Below are 5,485 nucleotides of genomic sequence, written 5' to 3' on the forward strand. Positions count from 1 at the left end.
GGAGAAGGGTGGAGGGGGCTGGGCCCCCTGGAGAGGGTCTCCCCGTATGGGTGAGAAGGGACACGGGCTGTGTGGGTGACGGGGAGCTGGGCGGTGCCGCAGCAGAGGGCTGTCATAGTCAGCGGAGGTGTGGGGAGAAGATGGGGGGCGGGGGGAGCGTCCAGGAGCTGCCCCGGGCTTTGGGTTAGGAGAGAGGGAAATGCAGGTGTAGGAATCGCTCTGCTCAGAAACCCATGTGTCTTCAAACCAGTTAATTGAGAGCAGCTTAATGAAGGGGCCACAGTCTGCAGGCAGGCAGGCTGAGGGAGCCTTGGGGTAGTGCCCTGCTGTCCCCAGGCAGGGGGCCTTCGTCACCTGCAGGGGAGTGAGGGGGTGTGGTTATGGGGCGGGGACTAAGTGGAGAGGGCTCTGGGGAGAGGACTCCTTGGCTGAGCGGAAGCCTGGGGTGGACCCATGTACCCGCAGGCATCCTGCAGGGCAGAGGCCCGGGAACAAGTACCCAAGCCTCTCTCCTCTTGCATCTCCCAGTCTGGATCCAGCCAGAAGCCAGAGGACAAGAGTTTCTACAGGTCACTCTCCTTGGTTACCTAGTGGGGGGAGGAGGGGGCTGGCCAGAGGACCTGGGGGGTCCAGGGGTTTTCTTGCGGGCATCTGAAGGGTCAGGGTGCCAGGGTGACCCATATTTAGGTCGGGGCTTGCCACTTAAGGCAGATGGAGAAGTCTGGGAAGAGCTGGGCTTGGGAGAGGAGGGCTCCCAACACTTTGGGCCGCCCCAGGCTGGCAGACTCAGATGTGGAAGGGGGCTTGGGGACCCTCCGCAAGCCTGTCCTGTGGAACTTACTCTCTACTGTGCCCCTGTGGTCTCCCAATAGCAGTGTCTGGCTGGGGAGGGCTTACCCTGACCCTCCGGCCCGCTCCTCCCAGCTGGGCCCCGGCCTTAGCCCCAGTCCTGGGGGCGGGGGCAGTTTCATCTCTCCCTTGGCCTCAGGCTGGCCCGGCCAGCAACAGCTCTGTCTCCTGCTGTCAGGGCCGCCAGCATGTGACAAGCGGCAGATGGGCCTCTGATCAATGGAGCCCGTCCCTGAGCAAGGACGGTGGGGCTGGGGGCAAGACGGGGGGCGGCCGCTAATGGATGGGCCCGGGAGCAGTGATGGATGAGCAGGAAGAAGCTGCCATTTGTCTGGGGAAGTGAGTGGCTCCAGGGAGGAGGAGAAGGGAGGGTGCCCAGTGGGCAGGAGGGTGGAGGGGGAGCCCCGGGGAGGGGGTGCTGGGAGCACAGTGGGCTGGGGAGGTAGGCACTCTTTCCTGCCTTAGCCCAGCCCCCCAGGCCTGGCCAGGAGGACCCTGCACACAGTGTGGAAAGCCCAGAAGAATCTTGTGAAGACAAAAGTCAGATCATGCCCGCACCTCGCTCGCTCAGGGTAAGTCAAGTCCCTGAAAGATTTTCCTTTAAGACGGTCGCGATATTCCTCACCGCACCCCTCATCTCCTCTCTGACCTTGCCTCCCACTGGTCCCCCTGCTCATGCTCCCTTCTACCAACTTACTTGCTAGTTCTTTCTCAAAGGCCCCTGGGCCTTTGCCCTGACTGGACGTCCACCTGGACCTCCATTTCCCAGACACGTGCTTGACAGTCTCCCTTCCGGCGGGTCAGGTGTCAGAGCCCTTGTACAGCCGGAAGGGCCCTGCAGGCGTGCTCGTGCCCCTGCCGGCACACCCGGTCCCCCTACTCTGCCTCATTATTACTATTTATTCAGCACCGCTCACCACCTGACGTCCTATTTATTTGTTTACTTGTGCCGTCTGTGTCCCTCACCGGACTGGGGACCCCATGAGGGTAGGGAGCTGTCACTTGTGTTTGCTGCTGTATCCCCAGGGCTTAGAACGGCGCTCCGGAGGGGCTCCACAGATATTTCTTCTCTGTCTAAACGAAAGGGTTCAAACTCCAGCTCTGGTGCTTACGGGCTTGGTGAGCTGGGACCACTCCGCTGAGCCTCGGCGTCCTCTCCTGCATAATGAGGGTGACTGTCCCTCTTCCAGAGGCCACGTGAAGATTACACTGGGCAGGTGCATCCACTGGGGCCTGGCAGTGGCCAAGGCCTCTCACGTGGAGCTGGATGTAACCAGTGTCCCCCAGGGACCCTGGTCATGGGGTCATCCCTCTGTCTGTTCAGCCCAAGTCTCTGCCCCTCCCTTGGATCCTCCCTGGAAAGCTGCCCCCCCCCATGTCCCCACTTTGCAGATTATTGTTTGAGGGATTTCTCAGTCTCCGTAACTGTGAGAGCAAGTTTGTCACAATAAATCTCCGTAGGTGTGCGCCTCTTACTGGTTGTGTTTCTCTGCAGAACCGTGACTGACCCAAGTTGTTATTAGGATTAAATGAAAGATGCAATGATATTATAGCTTCAAACAAAATAACTAAGCCACTAGTTCCCCCCAAAGCAGCTGAGTTCCAGCACAATGGGATCTTATCCCTCAGTCTTCTCCTCTGCTGGTTGAACAGCTCCAACCCAATCTCTGCCATTTGGTCCTCCCTGGATGAAATTTTCTCTCCTCTCCCCTTGTGGCTGAGTCCTTAGTCCTCAGATCTGGCCACGTACCTCTTGAAGTTTGGGGTCTAGGTTCTAAGTGAGGCAAGAAGAGCATAGAGCAAGACTGTCACCTCCTTGCTTTAGACCTCTGTTGATGAATCCCTCTGTTAGTGAATCTCCCAACATCAGATCCCATTAGCTCCAGTGGTTCTTATTGCATTAATGAGGAAACTTGTCTTTTTCTTGCTGTGTTATATTTAGTCCCAAGGGCCGAGTTTCTCTTGTCCCCAGGCACAATGGTAGACTGATGGCAAGGCTCAGAGCTCCAGGCTGTCAGTGGCATGACAGAGTCAGAGTCTATCACCCCAAACGAGACCACCAGCCAACGAATCTCTCAAGCTGCAGCCTTGTGAGAAATAAGAAATCATTATTGTTGTAGACCACTCTGGCTTAAAAAAAATTTTTTTTTTAATGTTTTATTTGTTTTTGAGAGAGACAGAGAGAGACGGCATGAGCAGGAGAGGGTCAGAGAGAGAGGGAGACACAGAATCTGAAGCAGGCTCCAGGCTCTGAGCTAGCTGTCAGCACAGAGCCTGACGTGGGGCTAGAACCCACAAACCGTGAGATCATGACCTGAGCCGAAGCTGGATGCTCAACCGACTGAGCCACCCCGGGGCCCCCAGACCACTCTGTTTTGAGTCGACTCTTCAAACAACATTAGATAATGGGTACAGAGGTTGGTACAGGGAACAGAGCATTGCTGTAACAAAACCCCAAATCATGTGGCCTTGACTTAGGGACTGGGTGGTGGGCAGACACTGTGGAGTCAGTGAGGGGCTGTCAGAGGCTCCAGAAAGGGCAGCTTGTATTAAATCACAACTGGGGGGACAATCAGCCACTCTGTTGGCCGTGTAGTTTGGAAGATGGAAAATGTACTTACGTACTTGTGGATCTACCCAAGGAGGTCCCTGGATCCGTCCATGAAGACCACGAGGGCTGCTGGCCTTCTCCCAGCTGTGTCTGATAAAATGTGAGAAGCGAGATGTGAACTCAATAAGGAACAACTTGGTTTGCATGCAGATTTTATTTTATTTTTTTAATTTTTTAAGTGTTTACTTATTTTTGAAGAAGAGAGAGATAGAGCATGAACAGGGGAGGGGCAGAGAGAGAGGGAGACACAGAATCTGAAGACATGCTCCAGGCTCTGAGCTAGCTGTCAGCACAGAGCCTGATGTGGGGCTCGAACCCACGAACCATGAGATCATGACCTGAGCCGATGTCGGACACTCAATGGACTGAGCCACTCAGGCACCCCATGCAAGCAGATTTTAGAGAAATAAAAATGTTGAAGAATTGCTAGGGTTGAAAAACAAAGCTATTTCTTATCTCCAGTCTCCCCAGCAGGTAAAAAATTCCATAAGCGAGAAGAGAACTGACCTAAAGACAGATTTGATGATGTTGTTTTAAGACTCTTCGTTAAGGTGTCTGAAACACTGACGGTGGTACTGATCTTGGCAAGACACGATGGCTTCTAAGAATCTTCAGGACTCGAAAGGAGATGGAAGGTGAGAGGGAAAAAGAGAGGAAGGGTGGGAGGGAGGGTGGGGGGGAGAAATCTGTCTCGACTGGACTGAACTCCAGCAGATACACAGGAAACCCATCAAGTTTTCAAGAGAGCAGATCGGTGAAAACACCCCACGCCTGAACTTCAAGGGACTGCCGGTGTTCAAAGTGAAAATAGCCCAGCTTTCTAGGAGCATGCTGAGAAAACGATTCTGCACAAATTGCAGCCATTTCTGGAGGAACTGGAGGAGTGATAAAGAGGGGGAGACTCAGGAGACGAGAGGAAGGCCAAGAGCCAAGGAGAGCCCTTGATTCTCTTCTCTTTATCATCCTTCTTTTGGACTTGGGAACTCCTCCCAGGAAGCCCAGCCAGCCCCCAATCGAGGGCTGCCCTTGCCCCCGGAAGCAGAGGATATTGGGAGCATGAGCCTGGTTGGGCTGTAGGGCGGCTGCTGGGACCTGAGGACTCATCCTCCTCGGTTTAGTTGGGACCATCTACTCTGGGAGTCCTGCCCTTCTTCCCCTTGAGACACTGGGTCTCGGGGCTGGGGATGGGACCGTCTGCCCCTTAGATGCCTCATCTGCCCATGGCCCTGGTTCAGAAGCGTTGTGGACCGAGTCATGCCTCCCCAGATGCGTCTGTGGAGGCCCTCACCCCTAACGTGCCTGTGTCTGGAGATGGAGCCTTTAGGAGATAGTTAAGGGTAAGTGAGGTCACTCCCCATGTGTCCACACCAGGGACACACTCCCATGGAGACCCAGCAAGGAGGTGGCTGCGTGTAAGCTGGGGAGAGAGCCCTGCCCAGAACCCGGCAGTGCTGGTGCCCTGAGCTTGGAGTCCCGGCCTCTAGATATATAAGAAAATAAACCTCCGTTCCTTAAATCACCCAGGCCACGGTTCTTTGTGATGCCAGCACGTGTGGGCAGGAAGGTAAGGTCCTGGGCACTAAGCCTGAGTGTGAAGGCACATGGGATGAAGGGTTTTGGAAGAGGGCACGAGCGTCTTTTGAACATGGGTGGAGTGGAAGTAATTGAGGCAGGGAGTGGAGTATGGATACATTGAAGATCATGGGCGCAGTGTCGTGTCCTCCCTCCCACGTACGGCGAGTCCACGCTGTGAGCCTCTGCTGGCTTGGCCTGCTTGGACCACCGGAATGTGGGAGAGGATTGTAGGCTGTCGTGAAATATCAGAGATGATCCACGGCACTGTCGTTAAGGACCGGGCTACGTCAGCGATGGCACATCCACGCTGCAGGGTGCCTCACCGCGGCGGAAGCAGTGGGAAGGGTCTGTTTCCATCAGGGCGGAGAGATCGCCGACGGACCACTGGGTTATGAAAGCATCTTTGCTGAATGGCAACTTGGAGTAACTCTCATCTGTGTGAAAATATAA

At 55.1% G+C, this 5,485-nt stretch overlaps 1 long non-coding RNA gene across 1 annotated transcript; it reads left to right on the forward strand.

Annotated features, from left to right (window-relative positions):
- The first annotated feature begins 461 nt into the window (after positions 1-461).
- LOC115274236 lies at positions 462-4,976 on the forward strand. Its single transcript, XR_003901151.1, has 4 exons — positions 462-569; positions 1,315-1,421; positions 3,923-4,095; positions 4,172-4,976. It is a non-coding gene; the product is annotated as an uncharacterized LOC115274236 (long non-coding RNA).
- The last annotated feature ends 509 nt before the right edge of the window (positions 4,977-5,485 follow it).

The sequence above is a fragment of the Suricata suricatta genome, chromosome 12, assembly GCF_006229205.1.
Source record: "Suricata suricatta isolate VVHF042 chromosome 12, meerkat_22Aug2017_6uvM2_HiC, whole genome shotgun sequence".
In the NCBI taxonomy this organism is placed as follows: Eukaryota; Metazoa; Chordata; class Mammalia; order Carnivora; family Herpestidae; genus Suricata; species Suricata suricatta.